This window comes from Nerophis ophidion, linkage group LG08 (genome assembly GCF_033978795.1).
Source record: "Nerophis ophidion isolate RoL-2023_Sa linkage group LG08, RoL_Noph_v1.0, whole genome shotgun sequence".
In the NCBI taxonomy this organism is placed as follows: domain Eukaryota; kingdom Metazoa; phylum Chordata; class Actinopteri; order Syngnathiformes; family Syngnathidae; genus Nerophis; species Nerophis ophidion.
The window spans coordinates 521989-534488 of NC_084618.1; the positions used below are offsets into that span (position 1 = coordinate 521989).

At 45.9% G+C, this 12500-nt stretch overlaps 1 protein-coding gene across 1 annotated transcript in view; it reads right to left on the reverse strand.

The window, feature by feature from the left end:
• LOC133557158 (long-chain fatty acid transport protein 4-like) overlaps window positions 1-5576 on the reverse strand; it is a 102557-nt gene extending 96981 nt beyond the window's left edge. The window contains exon 1 of the mRNA XM_061907404.1: window positions 5281-5576. The gene's annotated coding sequence lies outside the window, so the exon portion shown is untranslated. The remainder of the gene's footprint in view (window positions 1-5280) is intronic.
• Window positions 5577-12500: the final 6924 nt, after the last annotated feature.

Genomic DNA, 12500 nt, shown 5'->3' on the forward strand with positions numbered 1-12500 from the left:
GTTGGGAGGGTGAAATTTCACATGCGTATGCAGACAAAGAGGATCATCTTACCCCACACCACAAAATGACTGTGATGCAATAAGATTTGACAAATAAAATCATCTAAATTGGTTTGTTTTCGAGTTCAACTCAATCTACTTCTGACCGCAGTAAACTGGACTTTTTCTTTCATCTGACCACAGGTCTTATCTTTGTCCATGTGATGTCAGATGAAACAAAAATTGTAGTGTTTAGCCACAATACCCAGCAATATGTTTGGAGGGGAAAAGGTGAGGCCTTTAATCCCAGGAACACCATCCCAACCGTCAAACATGGTGGTGCTAGTATTATGCTCTGAGCCTGTTTTGCTGCCAATGGAACTGCTGCTTTAAATGGGACAATGAAAAAGGAGGATTAGCTCCAAATTGTTCAGGACAAGCTAAAGTCATCAGGGGGGAGGTTGGGTCTTGGGCACAGTTGGGGGTTCCAACAGGACAAGGACCCCAAACACACCTCAAAAGTGGTCAAGGAATGGCTAAATCAGCCTAGTATGAAGGTTTTAGAATAACCTTCCCAAAGTCCTGACTTAAAGGTGTGGACAATGCTGAAGAAACAAGTCCATGCCAGAAAACCACCACATTTAGCTGAACTGCACCAATTTTGTCAAGAGGAGTGGTCAAAAATTCAAGCAGAAGCTTGTGGATGACTACCAAAAGTGAAACTTGCCAAGGGACATGGAAGCAAATATGGACATTGCTGTACGTATACTTTTGACCCAGCACATTTTCAGTAGAGCCATAATCAATTCTCAAAGAAGAAAACTTCATGAATGTTTTTTGTGCTGTAATCATTCTATAACAAAAAATAAGAGCTGTAGAAAAAAGGTTGGAAACTCAAGACAGCCATGACATGTTCTTTAAAAGTCTAAGTACACTTATGACCATGGCTGTGTGTGCATGTATATATATATATATATTATAAAAATGTAACCAGGAAGTGGTCACACAAGATGTCAAGCTATCCTCGCCTTGGTTTGTGTAAAGTGACAGCTGGGAGGTGCTGGCTAATACCTGAGGACCATAGAGCAGATGTGTCCAAATAGCTCATTTTTTAATGGCCTGCAGCACAATTGTTGGCATTCAAATATTAGCATCCTAGATTATTTTACTACAGGTTGATTTTTAAGGTACAAACTACAAAAATGGCAACCCTGCTATAGAAGTTGTAGTTCATTACAATATGTGCAGTACAGGCCAAACATTTGGACCCACCTTCTCGGACACACACATATACAGTATATATATACACATATACAGTATATATATATACATACACATATACAGTATATATATACATATACAGTATATATACACATATACAGTATATATATATATACATATACAGTATATATATACACACATATACAGTATATATATATACATACACAGTATATATACATACACATATACAGTATATATATATATATATATATATATATATATATATATATACACACACATATACAGTATATATATATACATACACATATACAGTATATATACACATATACAGTATATATATATATATACATACAAATATACAGTATATACATACACATATACAGTATATATATATACACATATACCGTATATATATACATATACAGTATATATATATACACATATACAGTATATATATATATAGAATAGAATAGAGTTTTATTGTCATTATTGCAATGAACAGGTTCAAAGAACAACGAAATATACACATATACAGTATATATATACACATATACAGTATATATATATATACACATATACAGTATATATATATACACATATACAGTATATATATATATACACATATACAGTATACATATATACACATATACAGTATATATATATACATACACATATACAGTATATATATATATATACACATATACAGTATATATATACACATATACAGTATATATACATACACATATACAGTATATATATATATATATATACACAAATACAGTATATTTATACACATATACAGTATATATATACACATATACAGTATATATATACACATATACAGTATATACATACACATATACAGTATATGTATATACATATACAGTATATATATATACACATATACAGTATATACATACACATATACAGTATATGTATATACATATACAGTATATATATATACACATATACAGTATATATATATATATAGAATAGAATAGAGTTTTATTGTCATTATTGCAATGAACAGGTTCAAAGAACAACGAAATATACACATATACAGTATATATACACACATACACATATACAGTATATATACACACATATACAGTATATATATACACATATACATTATATATATACACATATACAGTATATATATACACATATACAGTATACATATATACACATATACAGTATATATATATATACACATATACAGTATATATATATATATATATAAACATACATACATACATACATATGTATTACTTTTCATATGTTTTTACTGGTATTGTGTCCAATATTGTTATTATTAATAGTAGTTTCCAGGGTTCCTCGGGGGTTAGAGTTAGGGGCTTTGAGTTAGCATGTTGTCTTCACCTGGCTCCTCTCTACTCAGTCATCATCTACCTGTGAGCTCCGTGATGGAGGAAGTGGTTCATACTTTTAAATGCCTTTTAAGAATGAAATGTGAAGTCTGCATGATGATGTGCTTATGTCCAGTCTGCATGATGATGTGCTTATGTCCAGTAGTCATGATAATGTGCTTATGTCCAGTAGTCATGATAATGTGCTTATGTCCAGTCTGCATGATGATGTGCTTATGTCCAGTAGTCATGATAATGTGCTTATGTCCAGTAGTCATGATAATGTGCTTATGTCCAGTCTGCATGATGATGTGCTTATGTCCAGTAGTCATGATAATGTGCTTATGTCCAGTAGTCATGATAATGTGCTTATGTCCAGTCTGCATGATGATGTGCTTATGTCCAGTAGTCATGATGATGTGCTTATGTCCAGTAGTCATGATGATGTGCTTATGTCCAGTCTGCATGATGATGTGCTTATGTCCAGTATGCATGATGATGTGCTTATGTCCAGTCTGCATGATGATGTGCTTATGTCCAGTAGTCATGATAATGTGCTTATGTCCAGTCTGCATGATGATGTGCTTATGTCCAGTATGCATGATGATGTGCTTATGTCCAGTCTGCATGATGATGTGCTTATGTCCAGTAGTCATGATAATGTGCTTATGTCCAGTCTGCATGATAATGTGCTTATGTCCAGTCTGCATGATGATGTGCTTATGTCCAGTCTGCATGATGATGTGCTTATGTCCAGTCTGCATGATGATGTGCTTATGTCCAGTAGTCATGATAATGTGCTTATGTCCAGTCTGCATGATGATGTGCTTATGTCCAGTATGCATGATGATGTGCTTATGTCCAGTCTGCATGATGATGTGCTTATTTCCAGTAGTCATGATAATGTGCTTATGTCCAGTCTGCATGATAATGTGCTTATGTCCAGTCTCCATGATGATGTGCTTATGTCCAGTCTGCATGATGATGTGCTTATGTCCAGTCTGCATGATGATGTGCTTATGTCCAGTCTGCATGATGATGTGCTTATGTCCAGTCTGCATGATGATGTGCTTATGTCCAGTCTGCATGATGATGTGCTTATGTCCAGTCTGCATGATGATGTGCTTATGTCCAGTCTGCATGATGATGTGCTTATGTCCAGTCTGCATGATGATGTGCTTATGTCCAGTATGCATGATGATGTGCTTATGTCCAGTCTGCATGATGATGTGCTTATGTCCAGTCTGCATGATAATGTGCTTATGTCCAGTCTGCATGATGATGTGCTTATGTCCAGTCTGCATGATAATGTGCTTATGTCCAGTCTGCATGATAATGTGCTTATGTCCAGTATGCATGATGATGTGCTTATGTCCAGTCTGCATGATGATGTGCTTATGTCCAGTAGTCATGATAATGTGCTTATGTCCAGTAGTCATGATAATGTGCTTATGTCCAGTAGTCATGATAATGTGCTTATGTCCAGTCTGCATGATGATGTGCTTATGTCCAGTAGTCATTGTTAAGATGTTAAGCAGACATGGAAGCTAGCTCTCCTCTTTGCACCCGGAAATGTAGCCTGATATTGTGCTAGTAGGGTGGCATGATGGCACTATATAGTGTTTGTTGTGCATGATGGCACTATATAGTGTTTGTTGTGCATGATGGCACTATATAGTGTTTGTTGTGCATGATGGCACTATATAGTGTTTGTGCAGCATGATGGCACTATATAGTGTTTGTTGTGCATGATGGCACTATATAGTGTTTGTTGTGCATGATGGCACTATATAGTGTTTGTTGTGCATGATGGCACTATATAGTGTTTGTTGTGCATGATGGCACTATATAGTGTTTGTTGTGCATGACGGCACTATATAGTGTTTGTTGTGCATGATGGCACTATATAGTGTTTGTTGTGCATGATGGCACTATATAGTGTTTGTGCAGCAAGATGGCACTATATAGTGTTTGCTGTGCATGATGGCACTATATAGTGTTTGTTGTGCATGATGGCACTATATAGTGTCTGTTGTGCATGATGGCACTATATAGTGTTTGTTGTGCATGATGGCACTATATAGTGTTTGTTGTGCATGATGGCACTATAGTGTTTGTTGTGCATGATGGCACTATAGTGTTTGTTGTGCATGATGGCACTATATAGTGTTTGTTGTGCATGATGGCACTATATAGTGTTTGTTGTGCATGATGGCACTATATAGTGTTTGTTGTGCATGATGGCACTATATAGTGTTTGTTGTGCATGATGGCACTATATAGTGTTTGTTGTGCATGATGGCACTATATAGTGTTTGTTGTGCATGATGGCACTATATAGTGTTTGTTGTGCATGATGGCACTATATAGTGTCTGTTGTGCATGATGGCACTATATAGTGTTTGTTGTGCATGATGGCACTATATAGTGTTTGTTGTGCATGATGGCACTATAGTGTTTGTTGTGCATGATGGCACTATAGTGTTTGTTGTGCATGATGGCACTATATAGTGTTTGTTGTGCATGATGGCACTATATAGTGTTTGTTGTGCATGATGGCACTATATAGTGTTTGTTGTGCATGATGGCACTATATAGTGTTTGTTGTGCATGATGGCACTATATAGTGTTTGTTGTGCATGATGGCACTATGTCAGGGCCTAGTGGACTGTGGACGTGCGTATCTCACCTGGTGCGGTGGTCACAGCATGGAAGGAGCAGAGAAGATCGGCTTACAGGCCAGCCGGCTGCTCGGTCTCACGCTCGGCTTGATGGCGGCGCTAAGAGACGCGCAGGCTCGGACACACGAACCGGGATCTTCCTCAAATTCTCCCGGCTGACGGCGTCGACTCAGCCCCGGCGAGCATCATCCGTCCACTAACCCCACCCGCGATGTGATGTCCATCTTCTCCATTGTGGCTGAGAGCGAAGGACAAAAAGCCGCTAGCGGACGTAATTCCAATGACCTTATAATGTTGTCAGCAGACCCCGCCCACCCGCAGCAGCCAGGGCGGGGCAGGGGACGGACAGGCGCCGCGACCAATCAGCGACGAGGGAGAAGGGGGCGGGCGTTAGACGGGAGGAAGACGCGTCATGGCCTGCTGCTCGGAGACATGCAGACAAGCAGCCTTCTTGCGTCCACCCGCTAGCGGACAAGGAGACATGTGCGTCCACCCGCTAGCGGACAAGGAGACATGTGCGTCCACCCGCTAGCGGACAAGGAGACATGTGCGTCCACCCGCTAGCGGACAAGGAGACATGTGCGTCCACCCGCTAGCGGACAAGGAGACATGTGCGTCCACCCGCTAGCGGACAAGGAGACATGTGCGTCCACCCGCTAGCGGACAAGGAGACATGTGCGTCCACCCGCTAGCGGACAAGGAGACATGTGCGTCCACCCGCTAGCGGACAAGGAGACATGTGCGTCCACCCGCTAGCGGACAAGGAGACATGTGCGTCCACCCGCTAGCGGACAAGGAGACATGTGCGTCCACCCGCTAGCGGACAAGGAGACATGTGCGCCCACCCGCTAGCGGACAAGGAGACATGTGCGCCCACCCGCTAGCGGACAAGGAGACATGTGCGCCCACCCGCTAGCGGACAAGGAGACATGTGCGCCCACCCGCTAGCGGACAAGGAGACATGTGCGCCCACCCGCTAGCGGACAAGGAGACATGTGCGCCCACCCGCTAGCGGACAAGGAGACATGTGCGCCCACCCGCTAGCGGACAAGGAGACATGTGCGCCCACCCGCTAGCGGACAAGGAGACATGTGCGTCCACCCGCTAGCGGACAAGGAGACATGTGCGTCCACCCGCTAGCGGACAAGGAGACATGTGCGTCCACCCGCTAGCGGACAAGGAGACATGTGCGTCCACCCGCTAGCGGACAAGGAGACATGTGCGTCCACCCGCTAGCGGACAAGGAGACATGTGCGTCCACCCGCTAGCGGACAAGGAGACATGTGCGTCCACCCGCTAGCGGACAAGGAGACATGTGCGTCCACCCGCTAGCGGACAAGGAGACATGTGCGTCCACCCGCTAGCGGACAAGGAGACATGTGCGTCCACCCGCTAGCGGACAAGGAGACATGTGCGTCCACCCGCTAGCGGACAAGGAGACATGTGCGTCCACCCGCTAGCGGACAAGGAGACATGTGCGTCCACCCGCTAGCGGACAAGGAGACATGTGCGTCCACCCGCTAGCGGACAAGGAGACATGTGCGTCCACCCGCTAGCGGACAAGGAGACATGTGCGTCCACCCAATAGCGGACAAGGAGACATGTGCGTCCACCCAATAGCGGACAAGGAGACATGTGCGTCCACCCGCTAGCGGACAAGGAGACAGGTGCGTCCACCCGCTAGCGGACAAGGAGACATGTGCGTCCACCCGCTAGCGGACAAGGAGACATGTGCGTCCACCAGCTAGCGGACAAGGAGACATGTGCGTCCACCAGCTAGCGGACAAGGAGACATGTGCGTCCACCAGCTAGTGGACAAGGGAAAAAAAGGTGATGCGGAACTGTACGGGTATGACGAGCGGCGCCAAAGCACTACATGTCTAGCTGCACCACACCAAAGTATATGCGTGCTTAGCTGCGCCACACCAAAGCGCATGCGTGCTTAGCTGCGCCGCACCAAAGCGCATGCGTGCCTAGCTGCGCCACACCAAGGCGCATGCGTGCCTAGCTGCTCCACACCAAGGCGCATGCGTGCTTAGCTGCGCCGCACCAAAGCGCATGCGTGCCTAGCTGCGCCACACCAAGGCGCATGCGTGCCTAGCTGCACCGCACCAAAGCGCATGCGTGCCTAGCTGCGCCGCACCAAAGCGCATGCGTGCTTTGCTGCGCCACACCAAAGCGCATGCGTGCTTAGCTGCGCCACACCAAAGCGCATGCGTGCTTAGCTGCGCCACACCAAAGCGCATGCGTGCTTAGCTGCGCCACACCAAAGCGCATGCGTGCTTAGCTGCGCCACACCAAAGCGCATGCGTGCTTAGCTGCGCCACACCAAAGCGCATGCGTGCTTAGCTGCGCCACACCAAAGCGCATGCGTGCTTAGCTGCGCCACACCAAAGCGCATGCGTGCTTAGCTGCGCCACACCAAAGCGCATGCGTGCTTAGCTGCTCCACACCAAAGCGCATGCGTGCTTAGCTGCACCACACCAAAGCGCATGCGTGCTTAGCTGCACCACACCAAAGCGCATGCGTGCTTAGCTGCACCACACCAAAGCGCATGCGTGCTTAGCTGCGCCACACCAAGGCGCATGCGTGCCTAGCTGCTCCACACCAAGGCGCATGCGTGCTTAGCTGCGCCGCACCAAAGCGCATGCGTGCCTAGCTGCGCCACACCAAGGCGCATGCGTGCCTAGCTGCACCGCACCAAAGCGCATGCGTGCCTAGCTGCGCCGCACCAAAGCGCATGCGTGCTTTGCTGCGCCACACCAAAGCGCATGCGTGCTTAGCTGCGCCACACCAAAGCGCATGCGTGCTTAGCTGCGCCACACCAAAGCGCATGCGTGCTTAGCTGCGCCACACCAAAGCGCATGCGTGCTTAGCTGCGCCACACCAAAGCGCATGCGTGCTTAGCTGCGCCACACCAAAGCGCATGCGTGCTTAGCTGCGCCACACCAAAGCGCATGCGTGCTTAGCTGCGCCACACCAAAGCGCATGCGTGCTTAGCTGCGCCACACCAAAGCGCATGCGTGCTTAGCTGCTCCACACCAAAGCGCATGCGTGCTTAGCTGCACCACACCAAAGCGCATGCGTGCTTAGCTGCACCACACCAAAGCGCATGCGTGCTTAGCTGCACCACACCAAAGCGCATGCGTGCTTAGCTGCACCACACCAAAGCGCATGCGTGCTTAGCTGCACCACACCAAAGCGCATGCGTGCTTAGCTGCACCACACCAAAGCGCATGCGTGCTTAGCTGCACCACACCAAAGCGCATGCGTGGTTAGCTGCACCACACTAAAGCGCATGCGTGCTTAGCTCCGCCGCACCAAAGCGCATGCGTGCTTAGCTGCACCACACCAAAGCGCATGCGTGCTTAGCTGCTCCACACCAAAGCGCATGCGTGCTTGCTTTGCTGCACCACATCAAAGCGCATGCGTGCTTAGCTGCACCACACCAAAGCGCATGCGTGCTTAGCTGCACCACACCAAAGCGCATGCGTGCGTAGCTGCACCACACCAAAGCGCATGCGTGCTTAGCTGCACCACACCAAAGCGCATGTGTGGTTAGCTGCACCACACCAAAGCGCATGCGTGCTTAGCTCCGCCGCACCAAAGCGCATGCGTGCTTAGCTGCACCACACCAAATCGCATGCGTGCTTAGCTGCTCCACACCAAAGCGCATGCGTGCTTGCTTTGCTGCACCACATCAAAGCGCATGCGTGCTTAGCTGCACCACACCAAAGCGCATGCGTGCTTAGCTGCACCACACCAAAGCGCATGCGTGCTTAGCTGCACCACACCAAAGCGCATGCGTGCTTAGCTGCACCACACCAAAGCGCATGCGTGCTTAGCTGCACCACACCAAAGCGCATGCGTGCTTAGCTGCACCACACCAAAGCGCATGCGTGCTTAGCTGCACCACACCAAAGCGCATGTGTGGTTTGGTGTGGTGCAGCGTGCTTAGCTCCGCCGCACCAAAGCGCATGCGTGCTTAGCTGCACCACACCAAAGCGCATGCGTGCTTAGCTGCTCCACACCAAAGCGCATGCGTGCTTGCTTTGCTGCACCACATCAAAGCGCATGCGTGCTTAGCTGCACCACACCAAAGCGCATGCGTGCTTAGCTGCACCACACCAAAGCGCATGCGTGCGTAGCTGCACCACACCAAAGCGCATGCGTGCTTAGCTGCACCACACCAAGGCGCATGTGTGGTTAGCTGCACCACACCAAAGCGCATGCGTGCTTAGCTCCGCCGCACCAAAGCGCATGCGTGCTTAGCTGCACCACACCAAAGCGCATGCGTGCTTGCTTTGCTGCACCACATCAAAGCGCATGCGTGCTTAGCTGCACCACACCAAAGCGCATGCGTGCTTAGCTGCACCACACCAAAGCGCATGCGTGCTTAGCTGCACCACACCAAAGCGCATGCGTGCGTAGCTGCACCACACCAAAGCGCATGCGTGCGTAGCTGCACCACACCAAAGCGCATGCGTGCTTAGCTGCTCCACACCAAAGCGCATGCGTGCTTGCTTTGCTGCACCACATCAAAGCGCATGCGTGCTTAGCTGCACCACACCAAAGCGCATGCGTGCGTAGCTGCACCACACCAAAGCGCATGCGTGCTTAGCTGCACCACACCAAGGCGCATGTGTGGTTAGCTGCACCACACCAAAGCGCATGCGTGCTTAGCTCCGCCGCACCAAAGCGCATGCGTGCTTAGCTGCACCACACCAAAGCGCATGCGTGCTTGCTTTGCTGCACCACATCAAAGCGCATGCGTGCTTAGCTGCACCACACCAAAGCGCATGCGTGCTTAGCTGCACCACACCAAAGCGCATGCGTGCTTAGCTGCACCACACCAAAGCGCATGCGTGCGTAGCTGCACCACACCAAAGCGCATGCGTGCGTAGCTGCACCACACCAAAGCGCATGCGTGCTTAGCTGCTCCACACCAAAGCGCATGCGTGCTTGCTTTGCTGCACCACATCAAAGCGCATGCGTGCTTAGCTGCACCACATCAAAGCGCATGCGTGCTTAGCTGCACCACACCAAAGCGCATGGGTGCTTAGCTGCACCACACCAAAGCGCATGCATGCTTAGCTGCACCACACCAAAGCGCATGCGTCGACTGAGTAGCCCGGACTGAAGAGGTAGCATGCCATGGTGTTGATGTTGAATATGCATTTTGATTTATGTTCTGGACACCGACTTAAAACATTATTTTGGGTTTACCTTTTTACCCCGTCAAAGGTGAATTCTAGTCATACATTAAACAGAAGCACACCTGTTGCAAAAATGCTTGTCAAAGATCCTGTGACATTACTCTGGTGTTATTAAGGACTTACTGTGCAAAAAAGATAGTCAAAGATCCACTCTACGACAAGAGAAGTCTAATGTTTGTAAGAACATCAAAAAAAAAAAAAACTTTAGTCAACTACCAAAGAAGCACTCTGCTAGTTTTCAGAACAAATTGTAAAAAAACAAAAAGCCAAATCCAAGATCCTCTGCAATATATGACAGGTACACTGCTATTTCCAAGGGCTTCCTGATAAAATGCAGGACTTGGTGTAAAATAATGCTAGTCAAAGATCCTGTATATGACACTAGTCTGGTGATTCTAAAACTTACTGTGGAAAATGCTAGTCAAAGATCCTGTACATGACACTAGTCTGGTGATTCTAAAACTTACTGTGGAAAAATGCTAGTCAAAGATCCTGTACATGGCATTACTCACTCTGGTGGTTTTAAGAATTTACTGTAAACACATGTTAGTCAAAGATCCTGTACATTACATTACCCTGGTGTTTTAAAGACTTGTTGCCAAAAATATATAGTCAAAGATCCTCTATATGCCAAGAGCAATGTACTGTTTGTAAGAACATACGAACCAAAATAAAATGTGCCAAATATTGTCAACAGCACTCTGCAGTTTTTCATGATGGACTGTTAAAAAAAGTGTCAAAGATCCTCTATGTGACAAGGACACTGTTATTTTTTAAGGGCTTCCTGTTAAAATGCTCATCAAAGATCATGTAGAGGTATATGAGAGTGCGCTGGTGTTTTAAGGACTTACTGTAAAACAAAAATGACAGTCAAAGATCCTGTATATGACATTACTCTGTTGTTTTAAATGACTTACTGTAAAAAAGAAAAGATTAGATCATGTATTTGCCAAGAGCAATCTACTGTTTGAAAGAAAATAACCCCCCCCAAAAACCCATGCCAGATTGTCAAAGACTATTTCTTTAGGACGGATTAAAAAAATAAAGAAAATGACAGTCAAAGATCCTTTAGCGACAGGGACACAGATGTTGGAAATACCCCAGTTGTTACGCCAAATCATTCGGTTATTGGTGTTTTATTTTGCTACAATCATGTAGTGTTACCGTTCAAACTGCATGTAATGTTACTGGCCCAAAAATATTAATATACCTTGTTTTTTTTAAAAATACTTAGGCCTGCTACGCTACTGTATTCTAATGCTGGTCATTATGAAAAGTTTGGTGTACAAACTAGGCCCCACGGGGCATGTCGTCAATTTGGCCCGTGAGACAGCACAAGTTTAAGAGGGGATGTGGCCACAATTCATTGGAAAAGCAAATAAATATGCTGCTGCTCTGTTGCCACCTTCTGGACAACATCAGTAATAACGGCTTATCACCACTCACCATGATTTGAAGGAAGCAAGCGTTGCATCTACTTATGTGACCCAATGCAAACAACCTTCCCTCGTCATGGTGGGAAAAAATAATAAAAGATCAAACTAACACAAAACACCATCAGAGACATGGTCACACAACACAAATTGTGGATATTAAGGAACAATGACACCCATTTAAATCCATAACAAAGCCTGATGGTAAAATGCAAAAACACTATAAACACACTTATTCCTGTTTGACACATTTTAGCTGCTTGATATTTCTGATTGACTACAAAACTATATATATATATATATATATATATATATATATATATATATATATATATATATCCATCCAGTAACAACATATATTTGCATGAAGTACTAATAACATTACTGTGAAGTGTGTACTTATTCCACGTATATCAATTAATAATTAATCACACATAACATACATCCATACATATATATAGACACACACACACACACACACACACATATATATATATCCATCCATCCATCCATCCATTTTCTACCGCTTGTTCCCTTTTGGGGTCGCGGGGGGCGCTGGCGCCTATCTCAGCTACAATC